Source organism: Clupea harengus, chromosome 21 (assembly GCF_900700415.2).
Source record: "Clupea harengus chromosome 21, Ch_v2.0.2, whole genome shotgun sequence".
NCBI classification, from domain to species: Eukaryota; Metazoa; Chordata; class Actinopteri; order Clupeiformes; family Clupeidae; genus Clupea; species Clupea harengus.
The window spans coordinates 5,786,680-5,804,794 of NC_045172.1; positions in this window are offsets into that span (position 1 = coordinate 5,786,680).

Consider the following 18,115-nt stretch of genomic DNA (forward strand, 5'->3'; position numbering starts at 1 on the left):
TGAAAAAAACACACTTTTCATATTTCAAATTAGCACCATTGGCACAACTTGAGAGGATGCTTCTGAGAGGTATTCTAGTGATGAACTCCAAGGACACTGCCCTCTCACCTCAGACAAGCAATCAGTCACCAGCCATGACAAGATCATTTACTTTTAAACAGGATAGCAGTGGCCCTATTAGACTTTTTGCATGAAGGATGTTGTTTATGATACAGAGAGGAAAACTTCACCATATTCATTTTATCAAAGTGCAAATACATATCGGTATCTTGTCACTCTTTTTGATCCAGTCAAACTAACCTTCTGCTAGCTTTATTAATGTTATGTAATTGTTCTATTAACACATTTTAATGTGATCATACTAAGCTGGGTCTGGCCTCTACACTTTCATCATCACTATAAATAAATAGGTACATGAACTACATGTACCACATAGCATTGCATAATATGACCACCGCATAAAGTGAGAGAATGAGCAAGAATTAAGTGATACTGGGAGATAAAAACAGTATTGAAAAATATATAAAACACAGAATAACATATATTTATATATACGTGTAACTTAGCCTAAAGACAGACACATCCAACATTAGCCAGAAAGAAAGTGCTTCCAATTGTACATACCATTCCAATTTGTACAGTAATTTACATAAATTATGTTTTTATGATACATCAGGGTTTTGTGGCAATTTATTTATCACAATTCTTTATATTTTAGAAACAAAAACAAATATTGTTCACTGCATTTGGAACATTTTAGAATGGTGCATGTGGTTTAGAAACCTTTTTACAACCCTGTTTTGCTTTGTCGTTATTATTATTACAGCATATTACTTTGTAGTTACTACATAAAGGCAGCCATTTTGGATATTGCATTCAAAGACCCACTCCTGCTTACAGTCCACCTACAGTGCGTGGATAATCCACCAGAAGGCAGAAGAAGTGGCAGATTGCAAACAACAGACTTTTCAGGAAAGTATTGATCACGATGACGATGATGTTTCAAAAACCCATGTAGTGAATATTATACAACTGGGTTGTAGTAGGGATAAGTAAAACAAACATACCATGTCTTAACAGGGATAAACAGAAGAGAGTACATTTACACTAATATTGGTAAAATCGATAAGAGGAGGCTGACACCAATATGGACTGCTTAGTGTCTAAAGTGGCCACTGTATTGGCAGAACCAACACAACATACGGCCACTAGTCCCAACAACTGAAAAATACTTCGACCCTAGGATGTTATGATTAAGTCCTATTTCATCGTTCTGTAAAGACACAGTGAATGATAGTTTTTAAGTAATGTGCAGTTTCTTACCTTTTCCACATTTTGACTCCCATATATTTCAGACCCTACCAATCTTTTGAATCAGTCAAACCAAGGTTATTTACTGAAACAGCACTGAATAGGAAAGATCCCTATGTTTCCAAAAATGTAATGAACTATACTTTGTGATTGTGACGACTGTGCACTAAAAGGGTGTGAGGCAGTAACACTTTATAACTGCCTGTGCATTTACATTATACACTAGGTAGCTCCACAAATGAATTGCCTGAAATTCCTGAAATGCCTTTTTTCACTCTGGCAGGGGGACTGCCAATGGAAACTAGCCTTTTGGCTATAATTGGGTGCATTTACATTTTAATGTTCATGAATGTACACTGTCCCTCTTGATCAAATAAATAAATTGATTGATTGATTGATTGATTAATTGTATTGGGTCATTTGCCGACTTGCAATTACAATTTCATTTTTATTGACTGTTGTCAAGCTATTGATTTCCATATCAGCCATATAGGGCTACAATTATGCCAAGTTGTATGTGGACTTGTGAAGTGTAAGTATATGGTATCGCCTCATGGGGGGGGGGGTTGGGGGGCGGCGGTCATAATAAGTAAAAGTACCTACACTAGTATCAGGTGTGCCCAGGTGGGCTGTAACCCAAGAAGAGGGTAGGAGGGAAGTGGGGTAGAAACATACGGAGACAGACGGGGGGCCGACACATGTCAGACGCTGATCAGTTGGGAGACACGGGGATGGTTGTCACTGTATTTGTTTCTGCAGTTGCCATGGGAACCTCAGCAGGCCAGGTGTTAGGAAGTGCCCTGTGTAAACGACAGTGCAGGTATGCACTACATAGAGTTTATGGCACTAAAGGCCTTGATAAATACATAGTGGCAATTACTATTGTGAGTTTACCACACTGTATCTCATATTGTGCTGTTGTCTCTTCAGCCGCGGACTTTAATCAGAATAGAATTATTTGCTGTCAGGTTGTGCGATGCAAGATGTGACTTCAGGACTTTGTGACACGAGTTCGCAGTCTGTTGACTGGATTTGTGGCCTTTAAACCTGTATCAAATGTACAGATAGATACAGACTGTGCTGCCAGGCTGTCCCTCTGAGACGCACACCTGTGTCAAAAGGAGACTTTTGTAGTCCCCTCTTTCTTCCAGCCGCACCTTTAGGAGGCTTTGGACTGGTTTAGAAATGTCAAAATCTATTCATCCTATAATCGTTTCATGCAACATTTAGTCCACATTTCATCATGGTTGCCTTCAGATGTATATGTCAATGTATACATGTTGATACGCGTATGTTAATACACGTATAGCTATGGTAGACTAGTTGCTGTCTTTGCGTTAGTCCATGAGTGTGTGAATGAGGATGGAGCCTATCATGGAGACGCTAATTTCATTGACGGGCAACGAGCAAAGCAATGAGCAAAGTCCACCGGGCAAGAACTAAAGCAAATGTATGAACTTGGTCAGGTCATTTTGCTAATTTAATACCATGAGCAAGATCCAGCGCAAACACGGGTGGGCCAGCGCAACACACTTTCACTTTGTTCATTTCCCCTCAAGGAAATTAGGGCCCAGAGAGTGTAAGCAATCAACCCCCCACTAAATGGCCATTTGGTTGGAGGAGTAAGTCTAACAGATCTAAAGATCTAACAGAGGTTGTATTGTCAAAATGACACAGTCACACACCACATGGTTTAGTCACGAGGAATGCAACATAATCTTTTGTTTCGTGAAGGTTGTTTTCGTCATCTGTCACTCGCTCTTTTTTCTCTGTATTCCTACCTCCTTCTGTTACCACATCTTCTGTCTCTCTCCCTATCTCTCTCTCTCTTTAGCATCAGCTATCCTTCCTTCCTCTCCAATCTCAGTCTCTCTTCCTCTCTCTATCTGTCTCCTGCTCTGTTCTACACACGTTATCGATATTTCCATATCTCTTTCCCCTTTATCTATCTCTTGCTCTCTATGTTTTCTCTCATTTTCTCTCTTTCTCTTCCTCTTTCTATCTCCCTCACATCCCTCGTGTTCTCTCTCTCTTTCTCTCTCGCTCTCTGTGGAGATGTGTGGTCTTGAGGGGATGACTCACACCCGAGAGGCCCGTGACTGTGCCTGGTGTTTTTCTCAGCCTCCTGCGTGCCCCTTCCGCTCCTCGACACTTGCCCGGACGCTAATAACACCACTGGGTGTCTCTGACATATGCCCGCCTGGAGGCGTGCCACCCTGCCCACACACCGGGCACAGCAGGGCAGGTCGGACCTGTGCCACACAGGCTGGTGGCGTCTCTCTGAGAACCGTGTGTGATGTCAGAGGAAGGTAACAACCACTCTTTTTCACAAACACAAATGTTCTTGACCATAGAGATGCAGGAGAGACCTTTCACACATTTCACATAAACGTTCCTTTTCACAATGCTTCTGAAAAGTGCAGGAAAAAAATGTATGTACTATGTACTTTGGATGAAGGTGTATGCTAAATGAATACAAGTACATTTAGATATATGTTTTAAAAACAAAGGCAGGTTCTTGAGTGTATGCAGGATGAGCCTTTATAGTTCACATGATTTTCCATGCTTAAATAGTGAACTCTACACGATTCTGTCTGGTTAATCCCCACGGGACGCTGGCCTAAGCCCATGAAAGATGCATTGGTTACCCAGAGAAGCGTTCTCTCAACCAATCCTGGCTCTAATAGCACCGAGCACCCCTCAGCACTCCTACTCCAAAGCACTCAGCCTGGGGGCCCGGGGCTGGAAGAGGCTCTATATTTAGTCACAGGGTTTCAGAGCTTTCACAATGCTCCAGGCTTCAGAGTGACACTGGGGATGATCTTCAGTTCCAGATGAAGTCTTCATCAACTTCTTCCTCTCCTCTCCTCTCCTCTCCTCTCCTCTCCTCTCCTCTTCTCTTCTCTTCTCTTCTCTTCTCTTCTCTTCTCTTTTCTTTTCTTTTCTTTTCTTTTCTTCTCTTCTCTTCTCTTCTCCTTTCCTCTCGCCCCCCCCCCCCCCCCCCCCCCCCCCCCCCCCCCCCCCCCCCATCACCACCACCACTTCATGGAAACATGCTCACCCAAGGAGAAGAGAGCGAATGAGGAACACGAGGAAAGAAAGAGAAGTAATGGTGCGAACGCGCGATGCAGTGGCACGAGTGACTGTGCGAGCGACTGTGGTTGCTATGGTCGCATGCTGACCTTGTTGTGAGTGCTCCAAACTTGCTTCACTTGGTGGACTCGGTGAAGTTTTCTCTCTACCTCCCCCTCTCTCTTTTCTCTTTCTGTTTCAGACTGTCCAAGCTTGTCAGGATGATCTTGTCAAATGAAAGCTTTTCATCTTCTACAGTAACTGGGACAAATGTACACCAACGGTTTGTGTATTATTTTTTTTCCTCATGGAATGAAACAGTCTTAAGTGGTGAGGTTGCTATAAATAGCATCAGTGTTCTCAGGAAGAGGCGTGAAGCGTCAGCTCACTGAAGCTCTGAAGTCTGTAGTCGGCAGTCAGGAGCGTGCCAGGCCTGTGCACAGTTCTCGATACCAGCCCAGAAATGCCACTGAAATAATTGCCCCAAAGCCCTGCTCTGTAAATATGCAGATGTTAGGCGTGAAAACTCCAGAGACAACTTCTGCACTTTCTCAACAAGGTGCAAAGCATGAGACTGTAAACGAGCAACGAGACGTAATGAGAAGGACGCTAGAAATATGGTGGGAATAGGACAAATATACACCCAGCAATGTCCCAAACATCAGACATGTTAGACATTCTGTGGGTTTGTTATGTCTGCATGCTCATCAAATGATGCCAATTACCATAATGCCAAATATTGTCATTACTTGTGAAAATTGTGGAGCTATCGATAGGGTGCCTATTGCATCTTTTAATTTTGTGTGATTATCTGTCCATTCCTTGTCTCACTGTTTTACTGTTACCACAGAAGTGCTTAGTGAGGTGCTTAGCCACTATGCTAAGCTGCGTAGACAGAAAAAATATGCCACATCCGTCTGAAGTACACTGTCAGGGGGAGAAAATGGGGAAGTACAGATGGTTGCAGTGCGTTCTTTCAGTCTGAGATGCCCCTGTGGCAGATGATACACGCCTGACTCGCCCTAGGGTGACTCTGGTGGTGGTTTCCATGGTGTGTGTGTGTGTGTGTGTGTGTGTGTGTGTGTATACGTATGTATGTGTGTGCACACATGCATTTGTATTTGTGTGTGCACACATGCATTTGTATTTGTGTGTGCCTGTGTGCTTGTGTGTGTGTGTGTGTGTGTGTGTGTGTGTGTGTGTGTGTGTGTGTGTGTGTGTGTGTGTGTGTGTGTGTGTGTGTGTGTGTTGTATGCTGGGGGTGTAACCTCTGATGATTAATTAGAGCATCTGTAACTCTACCTGGTCTTCTGCAATAATAATGAAGGCTGGAGTCAAATCAGGTTATTAGTGATGAGACGCTAGAGACAGCAACCTATCCACCTGAGACATCTCTATCACACACACACACACCCACACACACACGCACACACACACACACACACACACACACACACACACACACACGCGCACACACACACACAATCTAACACACATACCCCAGCACATACAATCACACACAGACATAGACACACACACACACACACACACACACGCACACGCACACGAACATGCAAAGATGTAAGCCTCTTGCTCACACATTTGTCTTACATGCACACACCCGCATTCACAACAACACACATATATCTAATTTATGCACACACACACACCCACACACATATATCTAATTTATGCACACACACACACACACGCGCACACACACACACACACACACACACACACACACCTGCACGGAATGAAACCAACATTCACGCACACAACTGGGCTTTTTCCATTGGCACTTTTGGCTCAGTGAGTGTGTTTAGACAGACATTGAATTAACAAAATAAATGTACAACCAAGCATGAACAAGTGCATCTATTTCTCTCTCTCACACACTCACACACACACACATACACACACACACACACACACAGATCAACATGAACAACAGATCAATACACACACACACAAGACACGCTACACTCTACAATAAGATGAGTTTGTGTGTTTGAGCTTGTGTGTCTGTGTGCTGGCAAAATATAGGTTTGCTTGTGAATACACAATCATACAGACACACACACACAGAGAGAGAGAGAGAGAGAGAGAGAGAGAGAGAGAGAGAGAGAGAGAGAGAGAGAGAGAGAACCATGTATGCTCATGCTGTAAGTACACACACATAGGCATACAACACCCACACACCTACAGGGCGTTAAAAGGCAACATTAAAAGGCAACATCAAGTACAGCAAAAGACTTAAGATCCTAAAGCGACCATGTCATGTCATTGTTCCGATCTGCATTTTATTTCTACAGTAAAATGTTCACCTCCCAGGCAAAGTATAACAGACTTCAACCAGATAACCCTACAGCCAGTCTAACCAACATGTACGTAATTAGTGTACACCCCATACACCTCCAAAGCACTGGGTTGCCTGGGTGAGTCATGGCACTCTCTCCCATAGGGGAGCGCAGGTCTCACCAAGCTGAACTAACGGTCCACTGGGAACAACACTCCTCCAAAGCACCAGAGGAACACACACAGGTAAAGACACTCTGCGTGTGTTTGTTTGTTTGTGTGTGTGTGTGTGTGTGTGTGTGTGTGTCTGTGTGTCTGTGTGTGTGTGTGTGTGTGTGTGTGTGTGTCTGTCTGTGTGTGTGTGTGTGTCTGTCTGTCTGTCTGTCTGTCTGTCTCTGTTTGGTGCCGCCCCGTCAATGGAAGGCTCCACTGGGTTTGAGGTGGAGCTGTGAAGCTAAGGCGACCCAGCGGTTGCATAATCACTGATTCATGCTAGTGTATTCATGTCAGCCCAAAATCCAGAACCTTTTGTAATGCTCAAATAATCCCTGTTGGTTCAACTGGTTTTAGAGTAATGCTTACTTTAGATGGATAATGCTTCTTGTGTTTCAGCAGGACTATAGTGATGAGGGGCCATGTTGATAATTGTTTGTTTATTTGTGGTTGGTTTTGTTTGTTTAAAGGAGTTCCGTGAGGACTGTCTGAACTGCTCTGTACCCTCCTCCTGAGGACACTGCAGCAGCTTGCGTTCTCACGCAGACTGGTTTCCTTGGCGATACCAGAGGCGGCTCGTGGGCATATTTCTGCCCATTGCGCTGGGTCGTGTGCCAGGGTGCGTGCTCTCGCTCGGGGTGTGTTTTTAGCACAGTTTATTTTGGAAGCCATCTGGTGGGCGCTCTTGGAAATGCTGGAAAACTCACCAAAGCCCACACTGTCAGCAAGTGCGCTATTTATGGCAGTGGTTGCCAGTGATTCATGCACTGTCTTTCTTTCTCTGTCTCGCACACACACACACACACACACACACCACACACACACACACACACACACACACACACACACACACACACACACACACACACACACACACACACACACACACACACACACACACACACACACACAGATACTCTGTCTGCTTCCCACGCCTAGCTCACATACTCCCTCTCCCCTCACTGTCTCTCTAACCACCTCTGTCTTTCTGCCTGCCTGCCTGCCTTTCTCTCTGTCATCCTCTGTGTCTTTCTCTCTCATTCTCTCTCACCCTCTCTATCTCTCTCATTCTCTCTATCTCTCTCTCACCCTCTCTGTCTTTCTTTGTCATTCTCTCTATCTCTCTCTCATTCTCTTTATCTCTCTCTCACCCTCTCTGTCTTTCTCTCTCATTCTCTCGATCTCTCTCTCACCCTCTGTCTTTCTCTCTCACCCTCTGTGTCTTTCTCTCTCACCCTCTCTGTCTTTCTCTCTCATTCTTTCAATCTCTCTCTCACCCTCTCTACCCTCTCTCTCTCTCACCCTCTGTGTTCCTGCTGGTCTCTGTCTCTTTTCCTTTTTTCCTCTCTTTCCACCCATCTCTCTCTCTCTCTCTGTGTGTGTGTGTGTGTGTGTGTGTGTGTGTGTGTGTGTGTGTGTGTGTGTGTGTGAACAGCAGGCCTAGTGTTCATCATACGGATCCTACGGCACCATAACTGCAGTATGAGCAGTCAAACACACACACACACACATACACACCCACAAATGTACAGTATGCCCACACACAGACATAATTACACTCACTCTATCGCTCCTTCTCTCTCTCTCTCTCTCTCTCTCTCTCTCTCTCACACACACACTCACACTAAGATGTGACCTCTCCTCTCACACAAGAAGGAGAGAGAAAGGCATGGCACTGGGGGAGGGCAGCCCTGAGCCCCCGAGAGCAGCCTGATCTCCTAATCAGTGCACTCGGACCAGGGTTTATTGGATTCTGTGTGGCGGACGGTAGTGTGCTACAGGGGAGGAGGAGGAGGAGGAGGAGGAGGATGTGTCTTCATTTCTGGGGAGGACCAGCAGCTGTCAGGCAGCAGCACAGGCCCCGCTCCGCTGACACACAGCCTGCAGCAGGATGGGAGGGGAGAGAGAGAGAGAGAGAGAGTTGTGTTTATGTTTGTGCAGCAGAAGCCTGCTCTCTCTCTCTCTCTCTCCCTCTATGTCTCTCTCTCTCTGTCTGTCTGTCTCTCTCTCTCTCTGTCTGTCTCTCTCTCCCTCTCCCTCCCTCTCTCTCGCTTTCTGTCTGTCTCTCTCTCTCTCCCTCTCGGTCTCCTAAAGCCTGTGTTGTTGCTTTCTTCTGTTCTCCCTCCATTCCCATTAACTTCCTTTAAAACATGTCCTCTCCATGGTGTATGTTCTCACCTCCATCTGGATCCTCTGCCTCCATGCTTGCCTCCTTTGTGCCTGTCTCCACTCCTAATCTCCCTATATAGTCCCTCTCTCTGATCTCTCTATTTCTCCTCTCTCTCTCTATCGGTCTCCCTATGAGGATGCTTACCCCCCTCTCTTCCTCTCCCTCTCCATCCCTCCCTCCCTCTCTCTCTCCCCTCTCCTCCATGCTGTGAGTGTGAGCTCCAGTACTCTCCTCTGTTTGCCCACACACTATTGCCCTGGAGCAAAGTGATGATGGGAGGGGTGGGGAGGGGAGGGGATGGGGGAGCTCAGCTGCACACACACACTCTCTCCTGTGGCTGCTGCACAGCGTGGTTCTCTCTCTCTTTTAATCCCACTATCCCATCCCTCTATCATTTGATTAGTCTTACATCTCCTTGTTTCCCTTCCACACTCATCTCCTCTGTTACTTCACCCTTCACCTCCTATTTGTCTCCTCAGATATTTCCTCTTTCTCTTCTCTTCTCCTCCCTCTACTCCCTCGTTCAGTCCTCTCCTCTGTCGTTTCTTTCCTTTTCTGCCTCCCTCCATCCACTTCTCTTCCTCCTTCCTTTCTTCCTCCTCTTCTGCTTATTGTCCTACTCCTCCAGCCACTTTCTCTTTCCTTCTCTTCTTCTTTTTCTCCTCCATTTCCCCCTCCTCTACTACTGTACATTTCTCCACACCTCTGCTCTCTTCCTCTCCTCCTCCCCCTCTTTTCTCCTCCTCCTCCTTTTCTCTCTCCATCTGCGAGCTGCTTTGTCAGCTGAGCTTTGGAAACACATCTGGCCTGAATAAAACGTCTGGAAGGATGTCTTTTTTTTCCGGATGGCTAAGACACATTTTCTAAAACAATACACCATTTGCTCAAAACTGCACCCACATTCTCAAAACGACTCAGTACAACCATCTAACTTCGAGGTCAAAATCAATCTTCGATCTCAGACACACGCAGTCAAAAACACACACTACATGACTGTCTCTTCACAAGAGGGGCTATCTTTAAATACTTCTACAAAAAGGTCCTTTTTCCATGAAATTGGTATTTTCCGGGTAATCTTTAATATTTTGGCATATAATAATAATAAGATGATCCTTAGGGAACACACTGCTAAGAGTATAAAAACACTGATGTTTGACATGGTGATTGACAGGTATGAAAATATCTGCCAGAAGCAGTAATTTTACAGTAGAAGAAAAATACAACCTTGTATAAATACATAGATAAAAATGACTCTGCATTATTGTAATGACTGTAAATAAAACGACTCTCTGATCTGCATCAGGACCACAAGATGTAACTCAGTAACCCAGTGAGTAAATGAATCCACCACCTGTATCTGGGCAACCATACACAATGTTTGTCATGTGACCCTAAATTTAGTTTAGGTCTACATTTTCATCTAGCTGTGGAAGGAAGAACCACGTGAATTCATTTAATTAAATTAAATGCTTTTTTTTTAGCATATCGGGTATAATCAGTTTCACATCAAAAGTGATTTAACAAAGTTTAAAAAGTTATATGTTGATGAACTGGTGAATACAAACGTGTGAGTGAATTAGCAAAAGTGTAGCTCTGGGTTGCAAGACTAGCCCTTTTCCCAAAATGGTGGCTTTGGGGCAAAATGAGCCAGAGCCTTGGAGGTAAATTCAACTTACATGAAGTTAAGTCAGATATTTGGTCTTTAATTAGTGTTGTCTAAATGACTGACATTATATTATGTAATGCCATTTAATTACAAAGGTAGGGGCAGATAGGGGCTTCATAGTCATGTGCTTGTAGCCCTAGTTATAGTTTACCAACTTGTGGATGTGGATATAAGCATCACTCTTGTTTTGCCATTTTGAAAAACATTTTCCACACATATGTGACATGTTAAGGTTTATGTCATTGGCTACATTTGCAATTATACAGATATGCAGAACATTATGTGACATGATGTTTATATTATGTTATGTTATGTTAAAAATTAGCTGTCAAAAATACAGTTGAGAGTCTACACTGAAAGTGAAAAGCAAATAATCTGTGAATGCTCCTCAAAAGAAGGATTATTATTCTTATTCTAGGTTATTCTTAGTGTTATTATTAGGTCTCATATTCCCTTGGCTAGGTCTATAGGTTGACTTAAATGGCTCATCTTACCCCACTTTCCCCTACATATGGTAAATCATGTTCACATCATACTGGCAACAAGAGACAACATACTGGCAACTACCATGCTATCAATGTGGTTTAAATCTGAAATCTAGAACTTTCTTGTCACTACCTGCATTTTCAACCTACAGTGTCTGGCCAACAGCAAAGACCCCTCATGTTCTCCACATCCATTACATTCAGAAAAATGGCTTAAAAAAATAGGCCTCATTTTGTAATTCTTCTTGAGAGGTCTGTTAGGTAAATACACAAAATTGAGCAGATGTATAGTATAACACTGGTTAAAAATAGGATTTGAGATGAATGAATGACTGTGATGTAAGTCTGCGTCACAGTTAATCTAATTAACACAAGAGGCTTGGGGCTGTGCTCCTTACTGATGCATAAGGATATTATGTGATATCCAAATCAATCATTGGATTGTAGTTCTAAAGTGGCACATTGAAGCTTAACCAGCAGGGGGTTCGATGTAGCAGGGTTTTGTGGACAGGAACCAATCACAACACCACACACTGTTGCTTGGCAACGCTAGACTACTTCCATTCATCCAAGAGAGCTCGGCAATAATCTGTAGGAGTCCATCTTGGCTCCAGGAGAGGTGGAGTTTCATTTCATTAAATGGGAGCCAATATTGACAGGCTGTAATCAAATCAGGTACTTGCACCACAGGGTTGCAGGTCAGCCCACAGCCTTGTCAGTTCTCCAGTCATAGGCTGACATGACTGATTTGACATTTAAATTATCTGTAGGTTCAGTACGATTCCAGCCAGAAATTATATATAATCTATTGGATTAACACAGACTGCATCTGAGATGTCCAATCAGGAGAAGCTGACTAGAATTTGTGTAGAACTGAAACATACTCTGGTTTATGATCTTGAGGTGCATTAAACAATGTGTGAATTCTCATTGATATGTACTTTTGTCCTGCCTGCGCCCACAGGGCGTGAGCATTTCTCCAGACGCAGTTGAGCTTTTAGTGCGATGTCCTGGACTGTTGGCACCACAAAGTGAAGACTCAGGGCCAGGGGCGTCGTTAGGCCTATTTTAGGGGGGCTGAAGCCCCCCTAAAATGTTCTTCAGCCCCCCCAAATCATTTGGCATTATTGGCTTAAAAATTTTTTTAATAAAAAAAATTAAACTATTGTTTCTCACACGGACAAGTTAATTATAACTCTAACATGCTACTTATATGCGTGCGTTCTGGTTTGTATGTTTACTCCCCCTTCAAATTATACTCCAATAGCCTTTCATCATACTTTACGATATAAACCCCGGGCACTAGTACCGTCTCTCGTCAACGACAGCCAGTATTATATACAAGGAGTTCAAAGTAAATTATGCACGGAGTGAAATTGTAAGTACAAGAAGTTATAGAATGTGGCTATCTGTAGTTGTTAACGAGTGTTACCTGCTTTAGGTTTACTTGATATGAGGCAAATGAAAGCGAATATTGTAGTGGGCTATGTTAAAACTAAGCTAGCTTGCTACTTTGTTAGAAACTGTCACCAGTTAGCAAGAGTGTGAACGAGCGAATTCGAAATACAAGAAATAACTATCTCTCTATTCTTTGCATTGATATATCTCTCTAGTATTTCAAAACAATATTATCAGTCCCTATAGAATGTTGTTATTTATAATCAGTTAATGCTAGTGAAAACTAAATGTCATAGTGTCCCTCATAACGCTATTGTACCGGTATATCATCCAATTCATTGACCAGATGGATATAAGAACATTCTTTAGGAGAGGTGGTAGCTCCGCCCAGTCAGATGAGAGAGAGAAGCAGGAGATTGACAGGGCTGAAGGAGCCGGTGTGATGGAGGTTAGTGGTCTACAGGTCTAGAAGGAAATGAGTGGAGTTTTTTTTAATTTTCTTCTACTGTGGTAGAAATGTATAGGCATTTGTTGTCAGGCCTAGGCTACTCCAAGGGTTAGCCTAAACTAGATTATTACATGATATTTTTATGCCAAGTCATAAAATTGGCTTCTGGATTTCGATCAGTTAATGTTTCAATGTTTGAACTTATCTTAAAGGGTCATGCAGAAGGAGAGGCTGAGGCAGAGAGTCAGAGAGAGGAAGAGACAGACCAAGCAGCTGCAGCAACTAATGATTTAGGTGAAAAAGACACAGGGCCCAGACAGGTTAAGCTGAAGAGCTACCCACAGGACAGTTTTGGTGCTCAGAACAGGTCATTTCACCACAGCTGGTATATTTGTGTTGTCAAATGTTATTTATAATCAGTTAATGCTAGTGAAAACTAAATGTCATAGTGTCCCTCATAACGCTATTGTACCGGTATATCATCCAATTCATTGACCAGATGGATATAAGAACATTCTTTAGGAGAGGTGGTAGCTCCGCCCAGTCAGATGAGAGAGAGAAGCAGGAGATTGACAGGGCTGAAGGAGCCGGTGTGATGGAGGTTAGTGGTCTACAGGTCTAGAAGGAAATGAGTGGAGTTTTTTTAATTTTCTTCTACTGTGGTAGAAATGTATAGGCATTTGTTGTCAGGCCTAGGCTACTCCAAGGGTTAGCCTAAACTAGATTATTACATGATATTTTTATGCCAAGTCATAAAATTGGCTTCTGGATTTCGATCAGTTAATGTTTCAATGTTTGAACTTATCTTAAAGGGTCATGCAGAAGGAGAGGCTGAGGCAGAGAGTCAGAGAGAGGAAGAGACAGACCAAGCAGCTGCAGCAACTAATGATTTAGGTGAAAAAAGACACAGGGCCCAGACAGGTTAAGCTGAAGAGCTACCCACAGGACAGTTTTGGTGCTCAGAACAGGTCATTTCACCACAGCTGGTATATTTGTGTTGTCAAATTTCACTATGACCCTGTCATTCTGTCTCTTGTGTTATACTGAATGCAAGCAAAACTACAGAGCAAAATCACACTCTTTCTGATTAAACCAATCTATGAACTGTCTGAAACAATGGATATCCGCGGCCCCAAATGGGCCTTAAAAAAAAAAATTGCAGCGCGCAAACATGCCACTCCCCTTGGGGCTAAGCCCCCCCTTTCTTTGAATCCTAGAAACGCCCCTGCTCAGGGCAATCAGCCTGAGTGGTTTATTGCTGAACAAGGATAGCCACAGGATAGCATTCTGCTCTGCACTGTAAGAGTGATAGCTCAGAGAAGGATATACTGTGTGTATGTGTGTGTGCGTGTTTGTGTGTGTGCGCATGTGCCAGTCAAAAAGGACAGTTACCCCCCACATGCAACCTATTTTGACTCTTAACAGCCACAAAAACTGACCTTCAGTAACAGGGGCGGCTCGTCCATAAGGGCGATTGGGGCGACGCACTGCCTATGTATAAACGCAATATCCTTGTAAGTCGCGTAAATGACATGGAAATTTAAATGTAATAATTTTTTTTCTGTCGGATTCTACCACTAGACCGTCTGATCTGCCTCTGTATGTCATTGTCGAATCAGGTAACAGTCGTTCAGTCAGCCTAAAGTCGTGCTTCAAATGGCCCCACCCCTTCTGGGGCGATTTGGGGCGAAATGAAAATCGCCCAAACCTCTCCCATTGACTCCCATGTTAAATCCATTTTTTTCACAAAACAGAGCTCTCAATGCATTCTCTATGGCTTCCGGGAGGGCTCGCCCCTCCTGGTCTTGTCATAAGTAGTGGACGTAAAAGCCTATACGAACGTCATACAGCTTCGACGGAGGCATATTTTGTCAAGATGGCTGCCCTGTCCAGTGCAAGAACTCGATTCGCTCTTTGACAGAAACTCCTTTTTAGTCGGCGTACTAATGAAGATAAAGTGACAACAAAACAATTAGGACTTCCTAGACCAAATGTATCCATTCAACAGGTTTCTACAAAGGGAGGGAAATCCTACATCCAAGAAAAGTCGACCGAAAGAAAATCGCGGTCGTGAAGTGGCTAATGCGGTCTGTATTTCATATACCACTGTCACTTTTCATAGGTTTTACAGTGTGTTTCACAGTTCGCTTCTTGCACTAACACTGAATAATTGTTTATGTGATGACTCATTTTGCTTTTGTAAGCCAATACTTTCAAGATCAGTCAATAAATATTGTTGGTTTTGACTTATGTTACCCCTTCTTTATGATGTTACTGGACATATCATGTGTCCTGTTAAGCTATGTTACATCATACAACATTTGAGACACGTGGATAATGAAAAAGTGGGATAATTTAATGTGGAGCCACATCATGTTTGCTTATGAAGGCTCCTGGATGCAACTTTCTTCCATAGCTTTCCACCTGTAACTTGCTACTCTAGCTATGTAGCAAGAGGGGACATATTACTGTTGTGTGCTGCCAATAGTGGACAAAAAGGTAGTGCTGTATGAGTTAATCAGCTAACTTAATGTACCTACTGAATGGGTCGCCTTAACCATTATAAAAAAAATTGCCCCCCCTGAGAATTTTTTCAGGAGCCACTGTTCAGTAAACAGGCTTTATTTGAGACCGTGACATGTGCCTTTATTATCAATACAGTGCAACAGCACGAGCAGGATGATGGATGCTGTCCTGGTTGTGCTTGTGTCACTTTGTAATATCCAGGCCTTGCTAAACCACTAAAACAAAACATATAGCTCATCACTCTTATCAAAGAAAGGATGCCATGGGCATAATACAGATGTCAGCAAAAGCCATAACATTATTATTAATTATTATTCTAGGTGGAACAGCATTAGTCTTTGTAGATAGTAAGTAGTTCATCATTAGCGAACTCATGGACGTACCCTCTCAGGGAATCAATCACAGTGTGGATTCATCTCTGACAAATAACTCCTCTGCCTCATTACCCTCCAGACTCAAGGCCCAAGATGACGGCTTTCAAGCTGACCGCTGAGAAGTGGGAGGGGTGGATGAGAGAAAATGCCGGGGCTATGATCAAGCAAAACCCTCACAGAGGCCGGCCAGAGCCAAACACTCCAGCTGGAGTCAGTGTGGGTCTGGGTGAAGATACTGGCCAGACTCAAGAAGTGAAGAAGCACACATTAGTGGTGAGGTTCACTCCCACTTCCTCCACTTCCTCCTCCACACACACACACACTCCAGACAGGCACACGCACAAGCACACGGACACACACACATACACACACACACACACACACTAACACACACCTTCACACACACAAAGTGTTATGTGTTGATTCTTTGCCCCCACATCTCAGAGGCTGGAGATCTTCAGATGTGTGTGCTGAGGATGATTAAGGGTAAGGTGCGTGTGTTATCAATCACGTCAGCAAGCAGAAGAGGAGAGAAGGGGGATGTGGGGTCTGGCTCACAGTGCACACTCCGAGAGGAGAGGAGAGGAGGTGGTGACTGTGGTCTCGCTCTCTGTCTATTTCTGATCTCATAGCCACACTCACACTCACACACACACACACGCACACACACACACAGAGGACACACACATATACAGGACATGCACACAGATGATACATATACTCAGAGGACACACACACACACACGCACACGCGCACGCGCACACGCACACGCACACGCACACGCACACGCACACACACACACACACACACACACACACAGGGAATAATAAGGTTTGATTTGACTCAAAGTCCTTTGTCAGGGACTGGCATCACAGGGCTAAAATAGGAGGGGGAGACCTGTCTCTTCTCTGTTTGCACTGACAGAAAAATGAGCCCAGCTTACGCAACTAAACTACAAGCCTCGAATATACATCATCCAGGGCCTCAGAAAGTGTATTCATCCATTGGCCCTAATCAAGCATCTCCTTATCTATTCAGCAGGGCCCTGACAGCTGACATATTGATCTGCCGCAGCTCAATGGCATTTGGAAATTAGCAATCCAGTCCTGTGATCATTAGCAGGGTGTGCATTACCTATAGCTCCTGTAGCAGAACGGCTGGTAGAGTGTTGCAATGGTTGGAAAGCCAAGGGAAGAGGAGCACACAGCCTCATAAACAGTCTTGAAATTGTACTGGGATGTTTCATGACTGTCGTGGTCAACCAGTAGAGTAAGATGCTAACAGCGCCAAGGGTATGGGTCCGATTCCCAGGTAGAACTCATCCACTTGATGAACTGTAGGCTCCAAAAGCACTGCAAGCTGCTGCTGGTAAAAGTGTCTACTGCATTGATACAAAAGTGTAAATGGGACTTTAATTAAAGGTACCATGAATATAACAAAGGATGCTGATGCTTTTACAAGGCATTGCCCTACGATACATGGGGAGGGTCTGGACTACAGTCTGTGCTTAGGCATGTTTAGGATCATATTCATAGATATGGTTAAAGCAGGCATACAAAACACACACGCCTCCTCTTCTAGTTAGCCCAGGTCTCTTAGTCATCTTGTGTTTCTCTCTCTCTGTCCCCTCTCAAAGCTGTTCTCATACCTGTGGCCGTCTCTTAGACCCACTCTGGGTCTGGTTCTGGTTCTTCTCCTGCAGGGGTCTAGATGAGTTTCTGGCACTCATGGTTCATCTCAGTACAAGTCCTGTCTGCTGTCCTCTCTCCTCCAACACAGGTGACCATGTCTTGTCGTCACGGAGAAAGAAGCCACACACAATGTTTTAGCTTCCAGATGCATTCTGGGTTATTCCTGCCTTTCTACCACAGCTATGTGACACATGGCTGGCGGTGAGGAAGGTGGTCCCCTGGGCTCCGGGTGGCTTGGCTGTGTTTCATGAACACCAGAGCTTTTATGTAACACAGGCTATACAGTAGACCCCTGTTGAGTCACTCTAAGTGGGCTGAGCCGTGTGCAGTGTGTCAGTGTGGACATGTGTGACCCAGCAACATATGACACCTCTGAATTATTAAAGAGAAGGGTGTGTGTGTGTGTGTGTCTCTCTGTCCTAAGAGAGGAAACTAAAGAAAGAGTGAGTGTGTGTGTGTGTGT